Consider the following 19540-nt stretch of genomic DNA (forward strand, 5'->3'; position numbering starts at 1 on the left):
TTTCGTTCACATCGCAGTTTCGTCATAAAATTCAATTCATACTTATCCAACATAAATTCGTAAAGAAATATAACAGCGTAATTAATTTTTTTAGAATATCTACTCACTCGTTAATTTCATTTCGTTTATAACTAATTATTCGTGATTATAAACAGATTGTCAATATTTATTACTCTATATTATAGAGGCAGGCAAGAATATACGATTTGAAAATTGAATCAAATTCTTGAAAAAACGCTACCAAAAATTACCGCCCAAATTATCAAAGAAATTGATGTTAAATTTGGTGAATAGTACTCATTGTCAGGTTGAGGTCGGGTATAATCTGATTCGATTTTGAAATGCATCGTGACGCAGCGATGGGGCTCCTGACTCATCCTTTATTCATGCAAACTGTGATTAATAAAAAAAAAAAGAAAAATACACAGAGCGAATAAAAAAGCACTGCAATACTGCGCACCAAGTTTTATCGTTGACCTTTCTTCATTAATTTCGACGTAGAAATACAAGTCGCAAGTTTCGTTAAACTTTTTCAAAATTAACAAATTTGCCGCGCTCACAACCAGCACATATCCTACATTCGACTAGTATTTAAATAGTACAGATCGTGCATCAAAATTAAGCCTTTTTACTCCGAGTGTAAGTTCGCGATACGAAGACAAATGTTTCAAATACGCGTGGGAAAAAAGTCTTTGCCTTGACCGTGCTCGCGACATGTAGTTTATTAAAAAAATTGTCGTATAAAAAATTTTTTTCATAACGGAATACAAAAAAAACGTACTTTTTTTTTTTACTCCGACGTTTCTTTTTTTCTTGCACTGTCGCAGAAACGACTACTTCACGTGCGGAACGCAGGCTAAAAAAGACGCGTAACTATACCAGTATTACATAAATAAATTTGGTTATAATGCAATTCCCCTGAAAAGCTTCGTAACGAGATTTTACTGCAAGTATATCCTGAGCCCCTGCAGCCGTTGCTTCGCTGTTTAGTTATCTATGCCATACACACTGTCTGGCTACACGTTTTCAAGAGAGAGAGAGTGAGAGAGAGAGATATGGTTTCACACATAAGCGCGCACCTATCCGCACAACGAGTCGCACAACACGGATATACGTAAACGGTAGAGAATAAGTTCGTAGGTAAAGTTTCCATGGCAGTTGGCAGAAGCTTCCTGGGAAATTTGCTGCCTTATTAGTAGCTTCCATACTAGAAATACTTGCCCAAGTTGATCCCGTCGTTGAGTTTATGCGGTAGCGGAAGATAGAGACTACGGATGAATATTCCGGAATTTCGTACCCTAATTGTACGGATATTATACTTGCAGAGGCCTCGACGAGGCGAACAACCGGTGATTTGTTACAAATGGGCTGGGAAATTCGTAGCGTAATTTGAAGAATCAGGCTGAATAACAAAACGGTTGAAAAATTACGTCGTTTTAAACGGAAATTGAAAAGGTGTGCTCAGAAAATTGACTTAGCCCCTTGTGGCCACTTCGTCGGTTGTCTATATATGTCTGTCTTCATCCATCGTCGTTGCTGCTCAACCGCTTTAATCACCGGTTAATCTCCTCTGAATTTATTTCAAGGAACCACTTCCAATCGATTAACCGTCAGGAGCACGAGATTCAAATTTCTAGTTACGATCCCGGTTATATTATCGTTGTGTTTTGTTCAATTATAACAAGCGGACTATACGCTTATTACTAGCATCGTGTGCCTCGCTGTTTGTAAAACGAATCACCTAGAAGCAAAAGTAATTAGGGTTGCCACACGCCTGGAAAATCTGGAACTTTCAGAGGATTTTTAATTTGGTAATGGAAAAAATTAAAAACAGTTTTTTATCATGTGAATTAGAAATGATTTTTTCGTGCGATGATTCAACTTTTCTTCGTCGAGAAAACAAATTGGCTGAAACTGACTATTTCGTACATTATATTTTTCATTAATTCGAATTCAAGACGAACCGAATACAAAGTTTATAAGCTGAACGATATAGGTTTTAATGACTTGCTAGAAGTTGAAAAATGTGAGGGAATAACTTGTAAATGTGGAATTTTTTTCCAAAAAATTTGTGACTAGAAACGCGACTTATTATCCATTTAGCCGTAAACTTCCACCGATCTGTTTTGAAAAAAAGTATCACGCCGACAGGGATTTGACCGTCAACAAGTCCAGACACCAGCGTTTACGATGTGCAGTTACGTGCCTTGTACGTGTGTCCTTCCAACCGACGAGTGAGAAAACTGATAGAGTTTAATACGCCGTAATTAAAGCGCGCCGGTTAGCTTGAATTACGGCACTTTGTCTGGTCAGGAATAATTGGTACAGTACAGTCAACGACCATCTCTGCCTGACGATCAATTCCCTCCTGCACCATACGGATAAAAATTTGCTCTGAAACTGCGCGCCGGATCCCGGGAAGCTGATTCGATTATCAATCAGCCCTGGATGCTTGCAAAAGTTGCTCCGCTGAGCTTACGAAGCTCATCTTGTCGCAAGACAATCAGGAAACAAGTCAAACTAACCAAAACTTGGTCCAAGTATCGTAGGTGATATGGTGTCTGGTACACTTGACGTTGATTGAGGATCTCGGTTGAAAACTGTCCCGAAACTTGTGCCAATTCTCCAACAAGCGAAGAGAAAAACGCGGTGGTCGATCGACCTCAATTACCTAAGTAACCGGGAACCTTAACCTGTAATCTCCAAACTCCATCGACACTCGGCTTGATCGAGTCGAGGCGATGGTTGCGGAGCCTTGAACTTTGAGGTCCGCATGACGCGAGGCATGCGGCGGAAGCCAATGTACTACCGCTTGTCATGTCACTAATGTCCTACACGCTTGTGTAACGATCTCAACAATCGTCACCAACGCTCACATGCGGAACACGATCAAGCGCTTACGCAACGTTTCGCGATATCAAACGCTCTTCGGAGAGAAATATTTTATTTCGATCAACGGTACAGACAAGTGGACCAATTTTCAAATCATCGATTCAAGTGAATATATGAACGTTGCATCGCGGTTGTTTTTTTTTTTTTTTTTTTCACGTGTATCTGAAATTTCATTCGATCAAGTTTCATCGAATAGTCAAATTTTCGATGATGTTGGGTTCGTGTTATTAGTCTCTGACACCAAAGACCATGATTGGAACCCGGTGTCTATGAACCGGTAATCTTGTCCGTAATAGGTAATCACTTATTCCTCCGTTATCTTGACTCTTTCAGTCTTCAATCAGATTTCCTGAAAACCTCACGGCCACTTTTGACTTCTCAGAAATCCTCTTACATGGATAATTCATTCAACTAATACGCGTCTGCGTGAAATTTACGTAACATCATTGTTCGGTGCGGTACTCTGGGAGTTTTATATATGCAATTGTTAGGCTACATCGTCCGAGGGAACGTAAGAACAAAAGCCGTTTGCTATCGACGCGGAAAAGTTTAACCAATTAACGTGATTTCGTTCGAATGAAGAAATCGCGCTGTTGACCTTGCCAGGCGAAGGTTATGCGCGAGAGTCACGACTCGAGAACGATGATCATCGGCATTGTTCACTGTGGTTTAATTACGGCCCATACATATTATATACATATATATACCTGACACACATTTATATCTCTTTATTCTTACAAAAGTTGGCTGCGGAAAAATTGCACCAAGTTAGTCAAAAATTTGTTGTTGTATTTCACGTTTTACGAATTGTGATTTATTGGTTTAGATGTTGCAACACAAGCGTATCGATTGTTTCTCAACTATGACACGTGACAGTAGTGAAAGTGAGGAAAGAAAAAAAACTGTCACATAATGAAAACGCGACACTGATAGTTTTTAACTTGAAACTTGTAGTTGACTCGATTTCGAGCCATTTGATACGGCAGAAATCGATGCTGGAGTTGCCGATTTTCATCTTAAATTGGAATAAAGTTGATAACGTGGATTTGGTATTCATCGTTCCGCTTGAAACTGTGTTGAGTAAACATCTGTACAATCGAGTTTGCTGAAAGACGTTTATACAATACCGAATTAAATCGGTTTGTTGCTGCGTGATGTAACCAAAAAAAGATAACTTCGGAAAATCAAATCCCAAGATGCAATCGCACTATTATTAAAATTGTCAAACACCGATGTTGTATTCATCGATGTTATGTTAATATGGCATGTAATCAAGATCGATAAAATAAACTAATATCGCTCAATTTTCCTAATTGAAGTCGTTAACCTTGAAGGACAGATAGATTAATTACTATCGAATGGCGCGCAACGGCTCTCAAAGAATTTGCTCTGATTAAATCCAATATGAATTGAAACTCATCGTCGATCCGTTTTTCTTTCATAGTAAAATTGCTAAATGACAGTGATCATTTCATACAAGAAAAACGAAAGTTCTGTCACGCCTTTTAGAGCTGCTTGATGATCGAAGTTGCGTAATCGGTATCATCGGATATCGGTATTCATTGACCCGAAGACATATCGTCGGTCCAGTATCAGATTTTTTTTCCTCGTTGTCAGTATTTTTCCTCATTCGACACTTTACCAATGTGAAGTCGAAGAACTCGTTACTGCTAACTTCCATTTCAACCTTTTTTAACGCGGCATCGCGTGTAGAAGTGTGAAACAATGTGGCAGGTCTGAAAAAGATTTCAGTCGTGATCAGCAAGTTATTCAGGTATTTGACAGTACCTAGGCATAGTGTGCTTTTGTATTCTTCTACGATGCTATCTGGAATTTATTTCAGTTCTGTATCTAGCTCCGCTGCTTGGAAATCTGTTTTAGAACAACGCTGCGAAATATTCTTCACCGATTTTGTCCTCGGTAAAGAATAGAAAGAAAAAATATGCTCCTTGTCGAACGAATTACACGAGCATGTATGTAATTTATCGAATTCGTATGTTACTTCAACGCGAATAACGATGCGTGACATGAAAAATAAAAAAACTAGCTATTTCTCAATTATTCGGGCTAACCAACATCGTCAATTGACGTATTTGTCCTCGTTTTCAATGTGACATTCAATCAGAGCCCACGCAGCAATCAACTAACCGAGACTTATATTTTACGTTACAGGTGCTCAACTTCTCAGTTACCAAAATCTAATTCAACTTCGCAGATTGAGGTGAGTTAAATTTTTTATAATTTCTAGATCGTTTTTTTTTTCACCTTCGTTTTAATCGCTGCATATTCTGCGTACGAAAATTTCAGGTTTGTTGCACACATTTACTAGCGGTGTTTATTATTTTTGTTTCTCGATTGAACAGTGAAGCAGGAGTTGAGACTCACAAGCTACCTTAAAGATATTACACAGCTCAAAGTTTTTCATCTGCTCAATCGAGCCGATTAACTGTTTTAATATGATAATTGCGGATTTACCTACAAATTACTCGAAGAATTTCAATTTGGGAATGGTCAATAGACCAATGAAATATTCAACAAAAAATTTGAATAACGACGTTAATCACGGGTAACAAATACCGATTATCGACTAAAAGGCGATAATATCTCTTATCAAGCTTTTGGGTCCTACCATTATACGCCCATTTTCATCGACCTGCTGTTTATTTTGTTAAAGATAAACCAAATTAAGATTTTCTCCCGTTCAATAGATCTGTTGATCTCCATTGTTCAATAAATAATATGATCGATGTATAATATTCGTTACATCAGCATCGAAAAGTTGGCTTCCCATGTAAGAAGACCTGCAATTGTCTAAGCTTCTGAAACGCGGATCAGGATCTCGTAAAACCATGTACATATATTCGAGTCCGTTGAAACTGGTTATTAACAGGAAACTAATTATTATTCCAACCGCCCCGTGTGGTGGATACCACTAATCAGTTTCATATGAGCCGTACGCGTTAAAGGCGCAGGTATAGGTGTCCGTATATCGATTTGTCGTTGGCGTTCGACGTCTCGTTTATTATTCCAGTACGGTTTCTCCTTCTGGTGGTCTATGCGTGTTGGCGTTTATTTATGCCTACTGTTTCTTTATTAGCGTTGAACCAAAAAATTTAGTAACCATTTCCGCTCCGCTGATACGACTCGAGTAGAAAAAATAACGAATGTAAATACTCTGGGAACTATTGAGAGGTTGTACTGCATGTTAGATGTAGTGCAAACTAATCGTCGAGGATTAACGATTTAGTCTTTCGCAAATATGTCCATCATGGATTTGTTGTTTAGTGATTTTCGAAACCATGGACATTTTGAAATTTTTAAACTCGTTTATGGGTGTTTTATTATCAACCTTGATATTGTACCTGCAGCGTTAATTATTATGTCGAAATAGTATCGTGATATTTTTTCGATTCTCATGGTAATTCTTGATCGTTAGAAATACTTTTTTTCTATGCTTACGTAATTCTTGAGCTGCATGAATAATAGGCCAATAAAATCAAACTGACACTGTGCATTGTACGTTAGTCGGAGTATTCCTACCCCGGGAATACAATTAGCACGGATAAATATTTAAGGCCGAAGGAACTTTCTTATCTAACGTATTGCAAGTATAATTTAAGACGAACACCTTGAATAGGTTACTCAGACACGATAACACCGTACGCTATCTCTGCAGCAGCGTCTCGGAGACGGAAGGAATTAGCTTCGGTATATAAAGCTAGGGGAGTTTTCCGATTCTTTAACTTCCCGACAGACCGTCTATATAGTTATACTATTCCCCGTTCCGTCGGTTTCATTTGACTAATTTTACTCGAACGAGCAATTGGGTTTCAAAGATCAAAGTTCCACGAAGAAAAACTTGAAACAACAACACCTAATTGACGTACTGTCGATTAATTGGAATCAGCGATGCTGAATAGGTATTTAACAGAATCTTACGCGTAATTTTCCGATCGATTTTTAAACAGGTTTCAAATGCACGATCAGATAAGTAAACGATATCCGTAATAGCTGGGTATCGCTGCGATATTGCGGGATACGTACATAGTAATAATATAGGAAAACCAGATGTTCAACACCTCTGCGAATGAACTTTGAACCGTTCGACGTTGACGTGTATTATCAATAATTTTTTTTTCTTTATTATTACTTATACGAGCAGGGATATAATCACTGTCGACTACCGCACCGTACTTTGGACAGACGTCCATGCGATGAAAATGATTTTCCTTGCAACGATTATTAGGATAATAGTCTGGGGTTCTTATCGAGTCGACTAATCGCCATAACGCGTTTCATCATCGCAATACGGCTTGCGTGACATCGGCTTGTCACTTCGAAGCGAATTACACAACCGAAGGAACGGGTTATGGAAATTGTAGTTTTCTGGTACCAACACCTATATACGTAAGCTACTTCTCGCGGGTATAACGCTGCTCGCCTTCGGCCATTCCCTCGGCTTAGTTTATACTAAAAAATTAATGTTCATGGGGTCAGGGACTCTCCCTCCTTCTAATAATTACCGCCATCAACTCTTCCTTCTCTTCCTTCGGTTATATAACTTTTACTGAAATTTCGACGCAAGTTTGCGACCGAAATTTATTGCCAAACGACGCTCAGGTTCAGGAAGTAAAACTCGTTAACGTGTACGCGACAGCTGGATAGGATAAATGCCCAATTTATGGTAATCTTTAAAAAATGCTTCATCTATGCATTTGATTTTCAATCTCTTTAATCGCACTATTCATGAGCAAAATCAAACGTTGAACAAGTTTAGGACAGAAGTTTTTGATACCTGGTACACTTTATTGTTCTAAAATTAGTCTTTGGATCAAAGCACCTTTGTACCATTTTTGGCCAAAGCCCAAGATTACACGAATTACTCGGATCCGTAATTTATGAAACTTCAAATCCGGATAATTAGTATGGTTTAAGAAATTTGAAAAACAGTTATGTGTTTTGGCAACAAAGTTTTATGAGGTTGTGATTTAACCGTCGACTCCACACGGAATGTACGGCAATTCCTCTTGCTCCACTTCTGCGCAGAAAATCCGTAGTGAATTCGCAAATATTTTCAAGATTACACGTGTAATAGTAGTTATAACTAACACGTAGCTGTAATATTTGTAGTACAATTATCTTAACACGAACCCCGCGCGGGAAACTGAACTATTCGTATTGTTTGGATAGTTTGGGTATCCAAACAAATCAAGTGCTCCAACTATTCGAATGGCTTGGATAGTTCGGATAGTTAGGATACCCCGGGTACTCGAGTACTCGAAATATGCTATAATCGTAGTCCCGATATCCGAATTTGAAGCGTTGGGTCCGGTGCACTGTTTCAGATCTTAAAAAATCTCAAAGTATAGTTCCTGAATCAACCAAGTTAATACCGTTTCGTTTAACTCCGTCTATAAATAAAGATTATCCGAAAAATCACATATCCTGACAAAGGTAGTCCTGGCCCCTGTAAATCCGCTGTGCAGACAGTCCTTAGTAACGTTCAGGATACCAGTTTTACTTAACGCTCCAACTAAAAGTTACTTGGGGTTCAGGCTTTCAACCCTTTCAGGCGTGTGAAGTTACACGAGCAAAAGAACAGCACACACATGTTTACCTTCACTCTGATTTGTTTTTAAAAAAATGTTTAAAAGCTTAAATTTAAAAATGCCTTATCCGATATGGCGGAATGAGGTACACATCCGATTGCATTGTTAAAAGTTAAATAATTCTTGCCATATCCATTGAAGCTGGACTGTACGTTTCGATAGACAAGAAGCTTGGCACCGTCAGCACAGCACGATGCATAAATAAGTACATCAGTAAAACATTTTGCCACACGCCTGATGCAAGGTCACCTTTAAGTTGACCGGTAAGATAAAATAAAAGTAAGTAAACAGATCATCAATCCTTGGAGGGTAGCCAAAGTTCGGGAGTGGTTGGCTTTCCTAGAGTAAAATTGGTACTGAAAATATAGCGGCGATTAGGCTGCGCCTGGTTTCTTGTTCGCATTCACATTCTCTCCGCTCTCTCTTTCCCCATCCTTCTCTTTCTATTCCTCGGCCCCTCTCTCTTCTGAGAATTACAAGTAGTGATAGTCTCCCAAGCTTCGAGTGAGACACGAATGATCCAACAATGCGACAACAAAACGCGACTCGGTCGAACTAGTCCTAACCTCAGCAGGCTTCACTGCTCAACCAACCGAGTGTAAAACTACGCCCGTTGTCCCAGTTTTTGTCCCGTTATCATGGTCCGCTAATGGATTCGATTTATACCTGCATGGACCGGATAAAGTCTTCATATTATCTACGCCTTTACGCTTAATTAGTCATCCAACGTCCGGAGTTTGCAGCCTTGATCAGTCTTTTATGTTAAATGTACGTGAAATCGTATTTAACCTTGTAAATTGATGATATTGGTTATACTTGTTCATTATCTTAGGACTCACCTTGTTTGTTTGTGTTATTTGGTTTTTTTTTTTTTTGCAAATTTGCAACAAAAATAGCTGACCAATAAATGCACTGGTCTTAGGAATTTTCTTTATAATTTTGGCGCTTTATGGTTGAAAGAATAGAAGTAGCAGTCAAGTATGTATATATTTATATACTTGGCAGCCTGCTTGATGGTCCAAAGAGTGATTTAAAGACCAAAGAATCCATAATATCTCACTTTATTCATCAACTTGAATGTTATGTTGCAAAAATAATCTTTGAATCTTGCTGTGAAAAACGAATATTGTTTTGAATGTTTTGTTAACGTGAAATTTTTTTTTTTAATCTTCGTGAAACCCATCACAGAATTTCCTAACATTTACCGTCTGTTTTCCCAAAAGGGTATAATCCTTTTTTGAATACCCCGTTGTTTCCAACCCCTCGAAAAAGCCAGGGTTCGCATATGAGTCTGCAAATCGTACGTTGGAACGTTATTTAACTTTCCAGAAAACGAGCATCAAAGTTTTGCACGCACAAAATTTGTCCCTGCAGATTTAACCACGCGCTGTTTCTCCGCGAATATCCTGTCGCTAATTAATTCCCCGTTCATGCATATTCACAAAAGCTAACCCGCCATGCAAAATTACCCTGAGCGAGAAATAAACAAATGTACGATACACGTGGGAGGCTCAATCTTCGGTAATTCCATACAGACGTCAATTCACAAGGCTTAAGTCAGTAACGTTAACCTAACGAAACATTAGAGAAAACTTCATTATCGCGCATGTTTAAGATGACTTTCAAGAAGTTGGCGTTTCAAGTTACGAGTATGTTTTTTGTTTGTTACGATTTACTTTTCAGACAATCCTAAAGGCGCGAAGTAACGATGCTTCCTAAACATCCCTCGTTACAGTAACGTTACTAGCTTCAACCTCGTATCAAATCTCACCTCCTACTGACCCTGCATATTTTCGAAATAGTCAATCGTGCGATAAAGAGAGAGAAAGCAAATGCAATTCAAACGTATAACGTATGATTAAAAGAAAAGGAAGCCAACGCGGGATACCATCGTTTAGTCAAATTACCCTCAATACCCCTTTTCTCCCCGTTTTAACGGGGAAAATTGAAATTGATTATAAGTGGATGCGCCGGTACCCTACACGTGAAACAGAGATTGCACCCGTTGACGACGCGGCCGTTTCTCAACCCTGCACCCTGTACATCTAGCGAGCATCAGATTGGATTGAAGCAGCATCCAACCGATGAGGAGACGAGGCTTCTCCGCTCGTCGAATGGACCACAAAAGCGGGAAACGAGCCATGAAATAGCCTATTTCAAGGCCGCTAGTTCTCCGACTACCCGAGATAAAATCGCCTAAGTGATTACAACGGGGTAACGAGAAAGGAGTTGGGATTACGCGAGAAAAATACGTGGGGGGGAATCCGAAAAACGGCAAGCTCACTGAATCTCAATTATCACTACCAACGAGGTGTTGTATGTATACAGGATTGGCCGTTCTTGTACAGTAGCGAAATCCTTGACCGTCATCGTGACGATAAATTTGAAGATACGGTAAAACGTTTGTCTGCGCCTTGGTTGAACGTATCGTGAGTTGGGGAGCAAATTTCTATAATGCTAGGTTACAATCCATTCCTATTACTGCTGTTTGTTTTCGCTATACCGGGACAATCTCTTGAAACTTGAAAATCAACCGCGCATGCGCGAGTTTTGTCGGCGGTTCGCGCAGGCTGGCCATCCCGAGTTTTCAGTTGTCAAACTGTTTCTGGCGGCGGTGTAGTTGATACGAATTTTCGAGGTTAGAATCTCAAATAATTGAGGTAGCGGCTCGGAAAGGTTTGGGAAGCATTTGTTATTGGGTCGGATAGTTGATTCTTCAAATAACGGTCGGAATTCAACGCTCATATGCTCTTTGAAAATTCAAAGGTACACATTTTGTGTAAGTTGGCCCTCTGCGTCGCAGACAAAAATTTTGCCGACCAATGAGATTGAGTATTTGGCGCATGCGCAGTTGACTTTCAAGTTTCAAGAGTTTGTCCCAGTATAATCTGTTCCATAGCAAAAACGTGCTGCTACAGAGGACCAAATGAAACCCGAGAAATATAGCATATAGTGTAGGTACTCAGTAAGGATTTAGCTGCGATATTCTTTAACCTTTTCAAGCCAATATCTTTATCGATTTCAGATCGGCGAAAAAATATAAACCACGAATAATGATGCTTATCGAAGTCTACAATTTTAGTTTCCGCATGTGCCGAATACAGAATTAAGATCAAATCACGTCACCTCCCTGTTTTACCCCCTCAGTGGGTCACTGTGTAATAGAATATAGTATTCGATTCATCATTCGCTGCAGCACCTGTTTCTACGTATGTTCAAATGACCAGCAATTTTCGAGGCAGCTGACGGCAGCGTTGGCACTCTTGCCTTCTGCAGTAAACCCGTCACTTTACCCCTCTCGAGGAAAGAATAAACCTAGTTTATTACCGCTCGTGAAATTTCAACCGTGACCCGTGTTCTCCTTGTACAAGGTGCTACCGGTGCATTTACCATTGTTTATTCCCCAGTCGAGCCGTTGCATGAAAATAAAAACGGAAATAGTCTCCGTTGCGTTGAGCTACCGCTTAAATCCTCGCGATTTTTTCCCCCGCTTTAAAACTCGGAAGCTTTTCGCTACTCAACACCAATCGATAAGGTGATACCCGGGGCGTGTGCAAAATTTCACTCCGTGAACGATTTGGAAAACGCGTTTCGGCACCTTGAAATTGCGGTGTAACTAATGCGAAGCTTGATCTCGTATTGATCACTCATCCGGTCCTCACACGCATGTCCGTCCAATGGGTGAATCTGGATTGGTTAAAATTTTGCGTGTACTCAGGAGTCTTCAAACACGCGGTCAGCACTCCGAAGCTAGTCGGAGGTTTGGATTTCCCGTGACCGCAGACGTTGTTATACACACCCAGTCGAATCCACGCGCAGGATGTATGATTTCGTTAAAGCCAGGGGCGATCTGTGCCCTCACAATCAGCTTCGTCGCAGTGCAGACTCGAGAATGCTGACGACGTACAATCGAGCATGAATTACAGGGTGTACCGTTGCCCGTTTCATACATTTATGCATATTAGACGCCCCGTTTCATTCCGTAACGTATGTACCTATACGTTGGGGCTTTTCCGCAAAATTTATACCTCCTTGGTTCCAGGGTACGTATCTAGGCACATACGTCTTATTTGCTGGAACGAAGACTCGGCGGCACGATCAATTTTCTAAGAAGGATGTAGTTAGTCTTTGCGAATGGCAATTTGTAGCTAAAACATTAAGAACACGCGTACGAAGCGGATTCAATTACTGACTGTGAAAATACGCAGTCACCTACACGTGGTCGAGGAGATAACTGACTGCCGCTGTTAGTCAGGAGGGGCCAGCGATTCAAGTTTCACATTTCGCATTATTCTTAGACGTAGAAATTGAGAGTTATAATAAAATCGACGTTTTGCAAATTCCAAAAGTAGAAACCGTGATTTTTACCGAGATTTAGGTCTCCAACTGTTCCAATTTAACACCATACAAAGAGACGACGGATTTTCCGTTCAAACTTTAACGTTCGCTTTGACGAACCAACGAGCATGCGAGAGGCAGCGAAATCAGCTCGTAGATTACACTCGTATATAGTTCCTGGCACTTCCTGCCTTTATGTAATAGTGACAGACCGCCCTTTATTATTCTCCCCGATGCCTGAAGAGAGCATAATTTCATCGAACACCCGGTATCCCGTTTTCATTTATACAATTGAACGATGTAAACCATTATGCACATAATTACAGCATATCTTCCACACCGAGTTCCCTGCCTTGCAAAGGAGAATACCAACTAGATTAATTGATATTCCTAGATCAATTAGTATTGTTACAGGTATATTGGCGCATGCGAAGAGAAACGCCAGTAACTCAGATGATTCGAGTTCGAAACCGTTTCAGTGCAACGATGGTCTCTGAAAAGTTAACAATCATACAGGAGAAAGATAAAAATGATGATCAATTTAGTAGCGTCACTTTAACGATGCATGTTTAGGAAAAATCGTTACTTCGTGCCTTTAGCAATTTCCGAAAACTGTGATAAACGAAACATACTCTTATTTTGAAAAGCTGACTCTTTGAAAGTCATTCTAAAATTGAGCAATAATGACTTTTGATCTTCTCCCAAATGATTCGTTACGCTAACCTTACTAACTTCAACTTCACGGAGAAAATTAGCAGTCGCAGAAACGATACGTGAAAATTTTCAGTATTCAATCCATATTATTATAAACTGCTCAAAACCCGCTGTTTTTTTTTTTTTTTTTTCATAATCTCCGAAATCAGACACTTTGCCAAACGGATCAGAAATTAAGTTGAACACAGCCTGCCACTCGAATGCTCTTGTGAATAATTTATCTCGCACTTTGCAGATTGTTGCGCATGGTCAGCGGATACAGTGATACATTGGTATGGGATGACTATCCGAATTTTTTTAGGAACTTGCACCACACGTTCAAAGAATTGATCAGGTTAATTGACAGCTCTTCACTAGACGCGAACGTGTTTTTTCGTAATTCAGGAGAATTTCGACAAAGGTATTGCCAATATTGAAATACTTTTCTTTTGACATGGAAAACGTACTCCATCCGTCCACGACACGAATCTCAAAGGAAATTCGTTCCTGTACCCTGAAACCATTGAAGTCAACACGGTGTGAATTGATATTTATACAGCATTTGAAACGTCAGAATTTTAACCGTCGAGGGAAATAATTTCATGAAAATTGAGTTATTCCGTCCGCAAGGCGGTATTTCAATATCCAAGAATATAACAAGTTCAGAACCAACTTAACGCTAAACTTGAATCGTACGCTTCGTGCCGTTTGAGCCGAGCGAAATTGAGTGATTAAATTATTCAAATTTGGTAATAACACGCGAAGTTGAAACAATTGTTATAGCCTCAGCGTTATTGTATTCTGAAAATTTGCACAAACTCGTCCCTGAAATTTCCTCAAAGTACAACCCTCCGTTTCATTGCAAAAGCGCTTTATTTTTCGCCAATGTCGTGCATGGGTCGGTAGAATATTCCGCATCAGTTCTTCACGACTATTTTACGCTCCGACGTTTTTTACACGATTAGCTGGCCGGTTCTCGACTATTTTCCAGACTATGAAGAGATCGCGTTTGGCCCGGCGCCTATTAATAGGTTGCGATGCGAGGTCACGTCGTCATCGTTTCGCTGTTCGAACTGACCGCAGTCCAATACCGGTCCTAGACCAGACGACAGAACGTTGGCTCTCCTATCTTGCGGACGCGTTGCGTGTTTTTCTAGATAACGAAGTTCCGATGGCTTGAACTTTCACCTCTTAATTATATCTGGCTGTAATTAGACCGTCGACCAGTGGATTTTTAAAATTGTCTCAAAGAAGACGAGCATTTTTTTCGTTCGGAGGAAACTTCCGGGTGATGTACACGTGGCGTATCGTTTGGCATCCATAAGTACCTCCGGCTTATCGTGCGCTTTTAGTGCGGGGTGAATCGAATGTGTGAACCTGTGGAACTGTTGTTCATCAATTGCAATTCCGCGATTCGTCGATAGCAATTATGAGCGTGCAAGTGACGTTGGCTTCGGCGCATGCATTAATAGGGACGAATCTAAACTCAAACGGATTTTCCTCTCGATTACTCAGAGGAGGCGTAACCCTCCAGGGAGCGCGAAGCTGAGCAGACGTAACGGCAATTAAATTTAATTTAATTGCAGTATCTAATCTATTAACGGCGTTGAGTCGCGGGCAACAAAGTGAGTCGTTGAGCATTGCAGATCAATAATTGTTCCCGCGTCAATGCTTGATTCGAAAAACGTATTTTCTTCGCTTCCTTTTTTTCAAAATCAATTGTGTAATCGTCTTTGTCACTATTTACGTATTTCCTTCGTCTAGACAGTGACTCCCCTATTTTCCTTAAAGTATCCTATTTTTTTTCTTCCCCTATTATAAGCACTCTAAAACTGAGCCTTTCCACGTAAATGTATCCTAAAAAGCACTCAATTTCCCCCTAAAAACTACTTATTTTTACCAGTCAATTACTTTTTTTCTAGAAATTGATTCTTTCAGCTCATTTTAGTTAATACTCTGTAAAAAAAAATTTTTAATAATCAAAAAACCTCTAAAATTTCAATCTACGTTACACTCAGAATTTCGTTCGATCTCCGACACGTGTTTAATATTTTCCGGAAATTATTACGCTTACAGAGGATGTTTTTTCTGCAATAGAGACATATTTTTGGGGTGTAAGTGAAAAAAGTTCAAAACGACCGAAATAAGGAACATCCTAGTGTGTATATAATTTTGCTCTATCTCGTCGGTACTGTGAAAAAATATTGGAGCCCTAATAACCCCTTATTTTCACAAAGCTTTTCCCTGTTTTCCCTAAAATTACCTGGCTTAAGCACTGTAAACTCTGTACAAAATATAATACATTAGAATCTAAAAGCGTGTGCCGGCCTTCTTGTTTGCCGTCAATGTGTATGGCATGGTAATGGTAACTGTAATTCACGTTAAGCAGACTTTTGTTAACCGAGCAAATCCGTGGTCTGGAAAGTTTTGATGCAAATGAAACTGTATTTTTCAAGACTCGTTTTCACGTTTCCCGCCTATACCGTGCAGGTATTTTACATTATTTATTAGTACATTATGTACTAAATTAGCGAAAGGCAATCCTTCGTTTCTACGTTAACGAGCTTCAGCCATTAAAAAAACTTGTCCGTGCGAGTGATTATCATTCAGTGTCCTACAAGATTTTACTAATTGTGCCTCTTTTTTGTGTCCCGAGTTAATTAGTCTTCCTTTGAAAGTAGCTGCGTAGTAATTTCTCGAAGCTCTTCCGTTAAGTTCCCGTTAAAATGTCTCGAAATGGTGAAAGCTCCGGAGGGATGAAAGCGAGGATCAGGTCTGGGGATTGAGACAAAAGTGCAGATTGAACTACCAAAATCCTCTTCCTTTTTCTTTCTTTACTTATTCTCATTCATTCCGTGCCATTCACGCGGATACTTTAATCTTCAAAACCTCAAAGGACTCATTCACGAATCTCTGTATATCATGATTCTGTGCAGGCATCAGAGAATCCGAGTGACGTTGAACGACGGTATAGTAGAAAATGGGTGGAACGTTTCTTTTTAAGCACGGTAACGATTGTTGTTAAGTGCAAGAAAAAAAAAAAAAAACGCGCCAACTTACGCATATACATATTTTAGAACTAAGGATACTTTCGCATATATTTTGCACAATCTTTCGTCATATTTCACTAGCCAATATTCGAGCACATATATGCTGCAGACAAAAACAACTGGGTCGCAAAATTCCAAGAGGATACGTACAACTTCTCGTTATTACGCGACGCGAACTAATATTGTAAAATTTTTAGTCTATCAATTTCCGAAACGTTGAAATATAGCTAAGCGAACTATAAATCGTCGGTGTGAGATGATAAACAATTTTGCGTCCTGCTTGTAGTCATTTTACTGTTTTCGCATGGGTTTTAATTTTGTGGCCTGCCGTTGAGGAACGAAATTCGGTAGCATAACGTCACGTGTAAACAAGGCCGACGTTATTATACATCTCATTCAATTAATGGAGTCGATAACGTCGCAGCGACGCAACGAGCGTGACTCACTCTCACACGAAGAACCTGCGATTAGCCACTTTGGGCTGAAAATTACTCCTATTCAAATCTCGGCCGACGCTTATCGTACGAATTAATAATACGACCCTTCGAAATTGCCTGATAAAATAAAATTTAACGCGTGTGTCTTTTTAAGCACATTATCGTTGGGTTTAAGACGAACGCGTGTGATTTCAAATAGTTTAACCATATCCGGGTAAAGATTAAATCGGTAGACAATTGAGTAAAATTATTCTAACTCAGAGTCTTTGACGTTGCCTGAGAATTTTGAATTGCAACGAATAGGTATTTACTTTCGCTAGCAAATCTCTGCTACACAATCGACTGATTATTCAGGGTATTTTCGCTCTCTGTTTTACCTGCCATATATGTCATTTATAACGATTCACATTCCCGTCGAGTTTGTCAGCGGCAATAAAATACTTTCCGCATGCAAATTATATCCGTTGCGCAAAATTGAGCTAACAAAAATTCGTACGTCAAGCTCTGGGGGAAAAAGAAACAAGATTTTGTTTTTATAGGCATTTAATCATAAATATTCAACTTTTACTTTTGACTGTATATTTTACTACGTAGTGATGGAAACTGAAATGCCTACGTGTCCTTGGTAATTTCGGGAATATGGCAAATCGTAAACCGGATTGAATGCTGCTTGTAGATTTGTAGAAATTAATTACACTTGACAAATAATCGTATTATATATTACGTATTACCCATATTATATCCATTAAAAATTTTACGATAAATTTCAATGTCGCTACTCTTGCGTAGAAAATTAATCTTTCCCATTAACATAAGTATGATAGCAACAGAAACAAGTTGACACGTCGCGGAGAGGATATTTCTGTGGAAGTGTCAGCCTGGCAATGTATTTGTAATCGAGAAATAGGTGTAAAGTTGACCTTGTATATTTTGTATTTTATACTTTGAGGATTTACCTATTTTTGCACAAATTTACGTTAATTATTGGTTATATATTTATATACCAGTTCCAGTCAACTGGTCGTAAGCTTGGCGTTCTTTGCACAAGACAATTTCAACTTCGTAGATATTTTTTCATCTTTAGATACTTTCATTACAGTAGGTACAGTATATCGCTGCGGGACTTTTAGACGAGGTACCGTAAAGTTGATAAATTGGCTTGATATTTATGTCTCAAATCTGCTCTCTCGTTTTCCGCCCTTTATTTTTCACGAGCGTTGAGCTGCTTTGGTGAAAATAACATCCGTAAACGTTTGTCCAATATGCATAGCTATATATATACAATATACCTGCCTGTCAGAATTTTATGGTGCTGTAGGCGTTGGACGTGACGCGTATGGAAAATGATGAGTTTGCAAAAAAGAGGCGTTTACAATAATATACAAGACCGCGATTCGGATCGATACATTGTTTAAATTCTTGTCCGGTGTAATCCGGTCCCGCATTAAATATTTTTCAAATTTATATACCTTTTGGATAAAATTAATAATTCCTGAAATAATGACAGATTATCCGAGGAATAAAATGAGTTCGCAACTGATTCTCTTCTTTGGGTTTCGTTTGTTTAACTGAACAGCAGATCTCAGCCCTGTTTGATATGCGAGGGATTCAGTGATCTATCGATTTTTACGGATAACCAAATCAGGTTTAATAGAATCACTCGGGTTAATGGAAATGGGGCATAAAAACAGTTTGACATGATTTCTCAATCTGCATTTGCACAACGGTTCGTTGGCAATTATTTGCTCCAAGGGTACCAGGTACCATTATTCTTGTCAGGCAATTGACTTTTTCGTAATATATTATACTTTGGCGTTAAATAACGACGTAATTTAAAACGACGCTTCAGGGACACGCGTTACGAGTTTCTCAAGTTAAACAAGATATATTAATCGTCGTCTTCTCAATGACTTGTTGTTTTTTTTTTACTCACTCAGGAAAACGATCGCAAGTCTGGTTTTTGGATCGGACTCAATTCCAGACTACCGGTAAGCTAATGAAAATCGTATTACAAATTTACGGTGTGTTGTCGACTAACCGTTCAATTTTACAAACGGGGAACGGAACATTGTGAACGTTTCATTATATGAAAATACGACCACGTTTTCCCTAATTACGCTTTACTATTTTACAAACAATCCTAAAATTGCGAAATAATGAGATTTTCTATAAAAGTGCACCGTTATTAGTTCCAATAACATTACTAACCTTAACTTCGCGTTTCATTTTCAAATTCATCGTCACTCTCTGTTACATACATATATTTAAAATGTTGCCCCCCCTCAAACGGTAGCATAATTATGAAACGCCTCTGGCTATTCAATAATTTACGTCCTATATTAAAATCAACGAGCTTGTTGTTTCAAACAAATTTGATCAAAAAAGAGATTTTCGGTATTTAGACGTTGGGCAGATTTTCGCGCCTACGTTGAGAATAATAAATCGGTTACACCGTCGAAATCAAAATTTCGAAAAGAAGGAAATAGGCCGTTAAAAAAATGGCCAACAATATTACTTAGAC

The 19540-nt window shown here is 39.1% G+C and overlaps 1 protein-coding gene across 3 annotated transcripts in view; it reads left to right on the forward strand.

Annotated features, from left to right (window-relative positions):
• The window catches only part of LOC107223843 (beta-1,4-N-acetylgalactosaminyltransferase bre-4), a 97302-nt gene that overhangs the window by 29596 nt on the left and 48166 nt on the right, over positions 1-19540 (forward strand). For 2 of the 3 annotated variants that reach the window (XM_015663660.2, XM_015663659.2), the window contains exon 2: positions 5065-5113. The gene's annotated coding sequence lies outside the window, so the exon portion shown is untranslated. Of the gene's footprint in view, positions 1-5064; positions 5114-14944; positions 15158-19540 lie in introns of those variants that run through there. The other variant, XM_046730646.1, reaches the window with a different exon arrangement.

The sequence above is a fragment of the Neodiprion lecontei genome, chromosome 1 (assembly GCF_021901455.1).
Source record: "Neodiprion lecontei isolate iyNeoLeco1 chromosome 1, iyNeoLeco1.1, whole genome shotgun sequence".
NCBI lineage: Eukaryota > Metazoa > Arthropoda > Insecta > Hymenoptera > Diprionidae > Neodiprion > Neodiprion lecontei.